This window comes from Alexandromys fortis, unplaced genomic scaffold, assembly GCF_014885135.2.
Source record: "Alexandromys fortis isolate MF-2015 unplaced genomic scaffold, M_Fortis_MF-2015_v1.1 scaffold_31, whole genome shotgun sequence".
NCBI lineage: Eukaryota > Metazoa > Chordata > Mammalia > Rodentia > Cricetidae > Alexandromys > Alexandromys fortis.
Window position 1 is genome coordinate 10,664,720 of NW_026067974.1, and position 10,286 is coordinate 10,675,005.

The 10,286-nt window shown below is 55.4% G+C and overlaps 1 protein-coding gene across 1 annotated transcript in view; it reads left to right on the forward strand.

Moving 5' to 3' along the window:
- The first annotated feature begins 724 nt into the window (after window positions 1–724).
- The window catches only part of Thra (thyroid hormone receptor alpha), a 25,868-nt gene continuing 16,306 nt past the window's right edge, over window positions 725–10,286 (forward strand). The window contains exon 1 of the mRNA XM_050156727.1: window positions 725–926. The gene's annotated coding sequence lies outside the window, so the exon portion shown is untranslated. The remainder of the gene's footprint in view (window positions 927–10,286) is intronic.

The window sequence follows — 10,286 nt, forward strand, 5'->3', positions numbered from 1 at the left end:
CCCGACCCCCTCCCCAAGCTTAGCGCGGGTTGTATATTGTTGGGGAAATGGCTGGTGGGCAGAGAATAGAAAGAGCCTCTATGGAGAACAGAAACGTTTGCAAGAGGAGACGGTAGATCCAGCCTTAATGTCAGAAATGAGAGAGGAGGCATAACGTAGAGGGAGCCTCCAAACGGCTTAGAAAATAGGATGGTGGAAGTGAGGAGGATTCCAGAAGTAACCTGTCCAACACCTGGGTTTTAAGCTCTAGCCCTGGCAGCTGTAATTTGTTCAAGGTCACGCAGAGTTGCTTGGAGAGAAGGGACCCGAACTCTGAAACAAACTACCCCTAGCGTTTGGTACCTGGACTTTCTCCAAGCTTTATAAGGTACAGAGAGCTCCCCGAAACTTCCCCTCTACCCCAGGGTTCAAACCAGAAAACCCCCAATTCTCCCAGTGAGCGAAAGCTTTTTTTTTTTTTTTTAACAAAATGACATCTTTCTCAAAATGTGTCACCGAGCATCGCTCCTCGACGGAGCCGCAGAGCGGAAGGTGGGCGAGTCTGAGTTTGGTAGGGGTCAAGGCAAGCGAGAGTGACAGCGGGGCGGCCGGCCGGGGTCCCGGGGCGCGGCGGGGGACGAGGGGCGGGGGCCGGCGGCTGCGAGGCGGCCTGCAGGGAGCAGCCGTGAGCCGGCCGGGCGCGCGGAGCCGGAGCCCCAGCCGGAGCGGGGCGGGGGAGGGAGGAGCCAGAGCGGCCGCCGCCTCTGCCGGAGGAGCCGCGGGGCCGCCACACTCGCCCCCCGCCCCCCCCCCGCGCTCACTCGCACTCACACCCCGGCGCTGGAGGCGGGCGGCCCGGGCCCCACCGGCCCCCCATGGACGCCCCCGGCACGGGGCGCTGAGACCCCCGCGTCGTTGCCCAACTCAGTTCAGCGCGCCAAGCCAAGGTAAGGAGGAGGGAGCGAGGGGGCATTAATATGCAAATGCATCGCGATTGATTATGCAAAGCCGCGGGTCTTCGGCCAGCTCGTAGGCGGGCTGGGGGCGCCCAGGGGGTTCCCGCCGCCGACCTCTGCCTTTCCGGGCACCCGGGTGACCCTGTCACGGCTCGAGAGCTAGCCACTTACGCCCTGGGGAAGGGAGGTGCTGTTAAGTGGTCGGTGGGCCCCGGGGTTCGCCCGTGGAGATGGCGTCTGGGCCTCCCCTTCGAGGGCCCGCCCGGCCTCTGTCCGGCCGGTCTGCTGCGCATTCCCGGGCTGGGCCCCGCTGCCTGCCGAGGCTCCCCCGCCCGCCGCGCCGCGGTTTGTTTACGGTGTGCCAGAAGCCTGTCGTGCCCCCCCCCAACCCCCAAGCCAAAGAGGCCGAACGGCCTTTGCAAAGCTGCCTCCAGCTACTGAGGGTAATGTGGGTGCGGCAGGGTGGGGGGGCTTGCATGGGCTGGGGGGAGAGAGAAGTCCCCCTCCCCTCTCTGCCTTCCCAGTTGAGCATGGCTTTCTGGTTGCAACACTCCTAATTGCAAAAACGCGGCGGGTGGGGTGGGGTGGGGGGAATGTGAGCCTGTAGTAGTGGGGGTGTACTCGATGGTCCCTGGATGATTAGGAGAATTGCTGGCCTATGGTGGGGAAGAGAGGAAGGAATGGACCCGTGTTGTGTGTGAGTGTGCGTGTGCATGTGTGTGTGTGCATGCTCTCCCTGTGTTTCCCTCCCTTTGCAACGTGTCTCTGGTGCCCCTTTTCTGCCTAGGGCCCTCCCTTGTCCAGTGTGAAAGGAAGGCCTGCGAAGATGTCAAAGGCAATGGAGAGAGCCACCCATTTCAGGGACCGGAGCGCGGGGCGGGGGGCGGGGGGCGGGGGGGGGGCGACGCACAGAAGGAGAGCCAGAGAGATGGGAGCCTGCCCCTGAATGCTGGCTCTGGACCCAGGAGGGGGAGGGGATAAAGGGGGCCATTGTCCAAGATGAAGGGGGAGGCAAAGGTGACATGCAGACACAGATATGCCCACACAGACAACCACATGCACACCCAGGGACACCCAGGCAGATTCAAGGACAGGAGCTGCTGGACACACCCACATGGGGACAAGGGAAGAGGAGGCTGCCGCTGCACAGTGGAGCTCAGAGGGGTTGGACACACCCACGGGAGACCAAGAGCAGAGAGACAGCCTGTGCACATACCCACGCATAGGGTCACAGGGAGATGCTGTCACACACAGGGGCAAGGAGGAGTCGCTGTCACTATCGCATGCATGCATGCGTGCATGCGTGCATGCATACATAACAATTGCACACTGCCACGCAGTTACAAAAGACCCTGTCACTCACGAGCACACATGCGCTCACATGTGCGCAGTCATGCAGTCATCATTGCTTGCCATGACAGTCACTGTCACTCAGTCAAACAAAAAACACAACTACACATCAATACATGTGTACACAACTTAGCAACAAGTATTTTCCTGGATTCATCTGTGGAGCTGAGGTTCTGTAGACAATAAAACCTGTGCTACCGAGAAAATCAAATTCATCAGTATAAAAGGACTTTTCTGCTTGATGGTGCAAAGCATGCATATATGGTCTCGTTACTGTTGTCATACCACCCAGTTACTAGACGGCAAGCTCCTCGAGACGTGGGAGAATCTCTAGAAGAGCCCTGGATCCCACCCAGAGCCTAGCACAGTGTGTGCTCTGTAAACACGTGTTAATTGATTGACGGTGGGAACTTCGGGCACAGGTGCACTCCTTTACACCTAGTTTCACAGGTGCAGGGGCCATGCACAGGGCTCTGGTTTGCAGTTACCGGTCCCACCTGGCAGTGTCCAGATAACCCCCGCAGATAGACACATTGTAGCGGGACAGGAATGCACTTAAATGCACACAATCTCAGACTATTCCCTCTGACTCCTTTCTGTCTTCTAGGCTCAGCCACTGTGTAGCAATGGGCTTCCCCCCCCCCAACCAGGCTTTTAGAGGGACAGAGAAACAAGAGCAAAGTGGGTACAAGGGGGGTTCCAGAGGGCCGAGTCATGGGCCTGCAGCAGTGTCCAGTGACTTCTAACAGCTGGGATTGTCCTGGTTGCTGGGGGAGGGGTGTCTGGGGGAAGAGTTGGGAGTGGCTTTCTGGCTCCCTCTCATCCCTAGCCTTTAAACCAGTGGGGACCTGGCTGCCCCTGCTAGGGGTTATTTGGCTGGGCCTTTCCTGGGGACCCTTAGTTGTCCCCAGCTGAGTGCCTGCCTCCCACTGTGAATCTGCCCCTTTTCTCACCTCTGGCCCTCCTGTCCAAACTTGGAAGCTTTCCTCTGGAGGAGGAGGCCTTACGCTGGCCAGTGTCTGTTTGAGTGAGGTGTATTTTTGACGTGGAATTTCTCTCTAACTCAGTCTTGTCTGTCTTTCTGTTGCTGTCTTGGGGTGTCTGACTCTCTCCTTGTGACTCTGTCAGTCTGTAACACTCTCTCTCTCTCTCTCTCTCTCTCTCTCTCTCTCTCTCTCTCTCTCTCTCTCTCTCTCCCTATCTCTCTCTCCCTATGCGTGTCTCCCTTTTTGCCATGGCCTCTTTCTCAGAGCTGGCAGCAACATTCTTCATATTTTTCCAGTTAATACTCAAATTCGGACTCTCTGGCCCGCCCAGCCTGCCTCTGGGGTCAGCAGGAGGTTGGGGGGGTGGGGGTGCTCAGCTGGCTGCTCAGGACATCCTGCGCTTCCTTAATGCTGCAGCTGTGGCTGGCCAGCAAGTTTTGGGGCTGGGAATGGGGAAAGGGAGGGGAGTAGGCTACTGCCTGTGTTGACCCCTCAAGCTGGCAGGCCCAGCTAGGGAACACCACTTCAGAGAGGTCACCGTAGGTTCAGGCTGCAACTCTTTAAGGAGGCAAGGAGGAGACTCCTCCCCTAACTGACCCAGGCGGGAAAACCATGCCCCCCTCCACCCTTGCAGTGACAGGAGTTGGCAGGACCCAGTTGGGTCCACATTAGGACTCATGATGGCCTTTCTTCACACCCCTGGCAGCTGAGACCCATCTCAGAGATGTCCCAACAGCTGTATCTTTCTTGCCCAGCTTCAGACTTGGTTCTGAGGGTACAGCTGTTTAGACTGTGCCAGTTTGGGGGGCGGGCTATAACCCACATGTGGGGACAGAAAGGGTGACTCTTTCAAGGAGGGAATTTGAACAGGGACTACTGGCACCAGAGACCCCAAGCCTGGGGGCGGGGACAAGCATGCCTGGCTGTGCTCCCTCTAGCCTTGGCCTGCTTGGATGAGTCCATCGTACAGTACTCATAGACTTCAACAAAAAGATAAATTGAGGTTTGTCACAGGGGATACATAGCCAGATGGAAGAACATGGTTCTACCAGGTCATATTCCAGGTCCCGCATTACTATGGTTAAAAGCGGGATTTTGTTGTTTGCTTTGGAGTTCAGCTGCTTGGGTTTGAATCCTAAATGTCTCCTGCTAATTTGTGTAACCTTGAGAAGACTTAAATTTCCTTTTTGCCTCATCTACAAACTAGAGATAATAATACCTATCTCATTTAGCTTACGACATTTATAGTTGTTAAAATATATTAAATGCGAGCTGGATGATAGTGGTTTATGCCTTTAATCCCAGCTCTTGGAGGCAGAGACAGGTGGATCCCTGAGTTCAAGGCCAGCCTTATCTACTCTACAGAGTGAGTTCCCAGACAGCCAAGGCTACACAGAGAAACCCTACCTCAAAAAATAATGCTTGGGAGACTGAGACAGGAGGATCAAGGCCGTTCACTTCCACCTCGAGAGAGGCCAGCCTGAGCTGCTATGTGAGACATTATCTCAAACAGACAGACACTTATACGATGCTTTAAAGGTGCCCAGTTCATAGTGAGATATAGCAAATAGTACAAGTTTTGACTCCTAGAACTGGCTGGAAAGCCTGACGAAGGAAGAGCAGGAGTCTGAAGCCAGCCGTGGACACCACATAGCGAGCTTGTGTCACCCCATCCCCCACAAATGCACCCAGTTCATGCCCGGAGACCCTGGGATTTCTGGTAGAACTGCAGTAGCGATTTGGGTCTCCCAGACATTACAGGAATGGGGATGGAAGTGAGTGGGGAAGCAATGCATGTCCAGCCTCCTCACTGTTCATATAGCGCCTTTTGCTCGCAGGTGTTTGGTCTAACAAGAACTAAGAGCCCACAGCAGGCCTCTCTGCCTCACCTCTTCTGACCCTTGTCTTTTAATTTAAAAGGAGCCTTTGGCATCTCAACCTGGGACACACCTCCTCAGCTAAAGGCACATGCATGAATGCCTGGGTGTCACTAGATCTCTCTTGGGACAAGTCTGAGTGTTGACAATGGAGAGAGAGAGAGAGAGAGAGAGAGAGAGAAACACATGCATGAGCAAAAGCAGTGTTATCGCCTCAAGCCTAGGAACTCAGGAAGGGGGCAGCGCCCTTCCTCCTCCTTCGTGTACCATCACCCCAGCTACCTACCAGGACAGTCCTGGCTCACGGATGCCAGATTCCCCTGGCACACAGTGCCCATTAGTAAAAGGTGGTGGCAGGGAGGAAACTGAGATGTTAGGCAAGGACCAACATAGCACCCGGAGAGCCTGGGTCTGTATTGGTGTCCCTTACTTGGCTGTGACTCTAAGAATCAGGATCCTCTTTCCCTCAAGCCCCTGCTCTTCAAGGTGAAGTAAGGACAATGAATGGGCCCTGTCATAGTGGAGGGACTTGGAGCCTTTGGTGTGAGAGACAGTCTCAATTCCAGTTCTCATGGCTGCTGGCTGTGGTGGCGCTTAGGGAACTTTGGAGCCTCTTGAGGGGAGGCAGGTGTGGTGTGTGGAAAGAATACTGGCTGGGAGTTAGGGGCTGGGTTTTTGCCATTCGCCAGTTGTATAACTTGGGGCCTGGCTTTTTATTATATATTACCCACTTAGGTTAAGGGTCAAGAACATAATATTGGGCGTAGGGTTATAGCTCGGTTGCAGAACACTTTCTGGCATACATGAGATTCTAAGTTTGATCCCTAATATTGCAGGGGAAAAAATAAGACAAGATGCATAAGGCAACATGGTAGCTTGTTCGGGTAGTGCCGCCTGGCATGGTAAGCTGTTCCTGTGGATTCTTCTCTCCTCCCCAGCCTGGCACATACCAGGCTGAGGATGCACGTGCCACCAGGAACCAGAGACAGTTCCGTCTCTCACTGAGACATCTGTGGCTCTTGTTCAGTGGGACACGTGTCATGTCCTTTCGCCTGACAGGCAAGAGAGGGATACCAATAGGGTCCTTCTTCCTGTTTGTTCAGAGGGGTCAGAAGTTCACAGGTAGACAGGGAGACAAAATGGATATTATTGTACCCGGAAATACTGTCCTGCTCCTTTGCTTTGGTGGTGGGCTTTTGATCTAAAGAGAGGGAGTCAGGATTTACAGGTTAGTGCCAGAGGCACAGCCACACCCACTCAGCAGTGGCAAAGAGTGGCGGTTTGGGCCAAGCAGCCACCCACCTTCTCTTCCTCCTCCTCCCCTTCCTCTTGTAAGGAAGAAATGGACTTCTGGCTCCGAAGCCCTGGTTGCCTGTTTCATTTTCTCTTTTAGCAGGCATGGGGAGGAGGAGGGGACAAGCTTTGGGGACTCTCAGCATTTCCATACACATCAGTGAGTGGGTGTGTTGTGCATGCATCCATGTGAGAGTGTTTTGTGCATGTGTGGGCTGGGTAGGGCTCTGAATATCTCCTGGAACGGGTACTGGAGCCCTGTAGTTCTGCGCATGCGGGCTGAATGTGTGAGTCTGCACGTGTCCATGTGTGTGCCTGAGACTCAGCTGCATTCGCTCTGTTCTCCGTCTCTCTCTCTCCCCCCCTTCTCTCTCTCTCTCTCCCTTCCTCCCTCCTTCCCTCCCTCTCTCCCTCCCTTTCCTTCCATTCTCTCCTTCCTTCCTTTTCTATTCTTTCCCTCCGCCCTCCCCCTCTATCTGTGTCGCCCCCCTCTCTGCCTCCCTCCCTCTGCCTCTGCCAGTTCTGACTGGGTGGGGGCTAGCTCTTGCCTCCCTGGGGTGCCCAGGAGAACATCCTGTCTTTCTTTCCCCTCTACCATTCCTTCCCTTCCCAGGTGATGTAGCTGCCAAACAACTTCTGCCTTCCAAGAGGGGAGTGTTGAGGGAGTACCCCCAAGCCTTGTGCCCATGATGCCATCTGCTGCAAGCGCCTTGGCCCCATGACATTCATGCCTCCAGCATTCAGCTGCCCCAGCTCCCAGCTCCAATTACCCCTCTACTGGGGGTGGGGGGGGAGAATACACTATGCCCAGGGTTTTTTTGTTTGTTTGTTTTTGTTTGGGGGGGGGCGGTCCTAATTCTGCCTTTCTGGTGACAGATTTCTTGCTGGTTTTTCTGAAGGGACTTGGGAAAGAGGACCTGAAATTCTGTGAGGACTGGGTGTATAGCCATCCATCACTAAGTGTGGAGGCTGGGCATAGCCAGAGAGGTGATCTCTAGACCTAGCACCCTGGATGCTTTATGGAATTAGCCTGGACTGGGGGAAGAGAGAGAAGCAGGTGGGCAAGGCGATGGGGAGTGGGTTGGGAGAGAGTCTTTGATGTCAATACTGGGCATCTGGCCCAAGACAGGGCTACTGTTTATGTCTTTCTGTCTTTGACCTGCAGGGGGGGGATTTCCTGTTATAGTCTTTGTGGTGGTGGTGGTGGGGGACGGACAGGGAGGATCCTTTGTTTAAGCAACCAGTCTCCCCCTCCCCGTAGTGCACATCCCCCAACTAATCTCCCATCCCTAGTTTTAAAGCCCATAGTAGCTAGGAAATCAGAAGGCCAGGTCACTGCTCTTAAGTTCCAGAGTGCTCAAGCAAGATCCCACCCAGAGGTGCTGCCTCTCTTGGTCCCTACCCCCACACCTATAAACTGCGCCTAAGTCTGTGTGTACTTCTCTGCCACAGAAACACCTGCCAAATAGTCCCGGCCTTCCCGCCTTCATTCTTTCCTGGCACTGGGATAGCAGAAAATTGGGTGGGGCAATCCTGCCCAATCCATACCTGAGAACAGAGCAGGGTAGGGGCCGGGGAAGGGGGAGGAGAGGCCCCAGTCCTAGGGAGGCATCCATCCTGAAACATAGGGTATATGTTGCCACCACAGGTCCCCAATGGCCATAGATACCCCGAGCCAGTCTTAGGTTGGTGTTACTTGTGGGAACCCACGTTGGCACCGGGCACGTCTGCACACAGATACCTGTTTGCCTGTGCATGCCCGTGTGTGTTTGGGCTACAGTGGCTGCCCTGGCCTCTCCACATTACCCTTGATGATTCCATAGTGTGGGATCAGGACAGGTATGCAGGATGACTGGGAGTTGGGGTAGGGGGTTCCCCCCTCATCCTAGTAGGAAGCAGAGGGGAAGGGGAGAGGGAGGTGTGAACCTACCCACAGCACTATTAATAGCCCACATGCCAGGCCACCAAGAACCAGCTGTCACCGTGGAAACCATTTCTGTTCCCCCCCTCCCCCAGCTTCCATGGGGTGGGACTTAGGCAGGGCAGAAGCACCCCCTACCCATTTTTCTTTGTTACTTTCCTTTCTCCTTTTGTCTCTCTCTTTCATCTACCTCTCCTCCCTTTATCTGCCCTGCCCATCTCACCCCTTCCTCTCCCGTCCTCATTGCTCCCTTCTTCCTTTCCCCCCTACTTCCTTGAAGCCCCTAGCTCTACCCACATCTCTGCCTCATCTCTTTGTTCTTCTCTCTGTATTTTTCTTTCCCTTTTCCCCCATCATTCCCATTACCTGTCTCTTCCTCCTTTTTCTCCCCTTTACAGCTCCTCATTGCCTCTGTATATGTGTGTGTGCCCGCGCACACACACATGCGCATGTCCGTCTGTGTGTGTATGTGTGTGTGTATGTGCGTGAGTGTGTGTGTGTGTGTGTGTGTGTGTGTGTGTGTGTGTTTGACAAGGATGGCTGAGCTTTCTTCAAAGCATTAAGGGCAAAGTTCAGGGGCCCCAGAAAGGAAGAGCCATAGCCCAGTACAGAGACTCAGAAGCTGCATGCGTACTACTTGCTGCTAGCTGGCTGGGGGCAGAGTCCCCTGCTGACAGTCTCAGGCCTCCTTTGGGCGGATCCCAGGGATCCACGGAACTGCGGAGTAGGAAAGGCGGCAGTGGGAACCTGGCGCAGTGCCTATGGATGCCGCATTGGCTTGTCCCTGTCCCCCCATTGCAGAATCACTTAGGCTTAATGAAATGCTTCCCCCTCTATGGGCAACTTGCCCATGCTGCCACCCAACAGCTCTTATCGGACAAAGAAGGAGTGGGTGGCCAGGCTAATGGACAGGTGGGTCTTCCTGTCCTGATGTCCAAATAAATGCCTGAACCCCGTCGCTTCATTCACCCCCTCTGTCTTTTGGTCTGAACCCCTTCCCCCGCTGCAAAGAACGTTCTAGGCAGGAGCTGGAGGGTATTAAGCTGTACTCCAGGAAGAGGGAAGAGAGGCTGACCTTCAGGATGGTTATCCTTGACATAATACCCCTTCCCCACTAACCTTTTCCTGCCTGCAGCTCACGTGATTGGTGCCTTTCCTGCATGCCGGGCCTCTGCCTGGGCTCTGGGTATCCATAGAGGCCCATAGGCGTCCTTGGAGAGGTTTATCAGGTGTCCCCAGGGGTTCTAGACTCTTGATAGGTGCCAGGCAAAAATGCTCTAAGAAGTGAGGATGGCACCTTGACACCTTCTTCCACTGCCAGGGGATAGCCATAACCTGGGCTACACCACCTGGCACCAGGGCACATTCAGCTCAGCACGGAGGTGAGGCAGACAAGGACCCTGCCCCTCCCACTGTGGGCACGTGCAGTGCAAGCCCTTGGCAGTGCCCAGACACACTTGGAGTTAAGGCTGGGCCAGGGAGGAGAGAGGGGAAATAAACAGGGTAGCTTAGGTTGGCACTGCCCCATGTCTGCCTTGTAGCAACTGGTAGCGGTGGGATGCTGGGGGGAAGGGCACCTCCAGAGCTCTGGCCTGAGGCAGGAGCTTCCCATGCCACTGGCTCCTGCCGAGGTTCCCTGTCAGGCCCTGCCCACAGCTGCTAATACCCATTCCTACACACCCTGGCCTTCTTTGCCTGCCCCCAAGGCCTGTTCCCCAGGGCTGCCCCTCTCTCTGCTTGCCCACTCCTGGGTCTGCCTCCTCCCTTCCCTGGGGGCGCTTGGGCCTCCGGCTGGCGAGTGGATTTTTCCAGCTTCTGTAAACAAGTGGTGGCAGGGTGCCAGGCGGGCAGGAGACAGGCGGGGGCAACACCGCAGCCAGGGTGTGCCAAGCACCGAGGCACAGTCGGGACGGGGGGGGGGGGG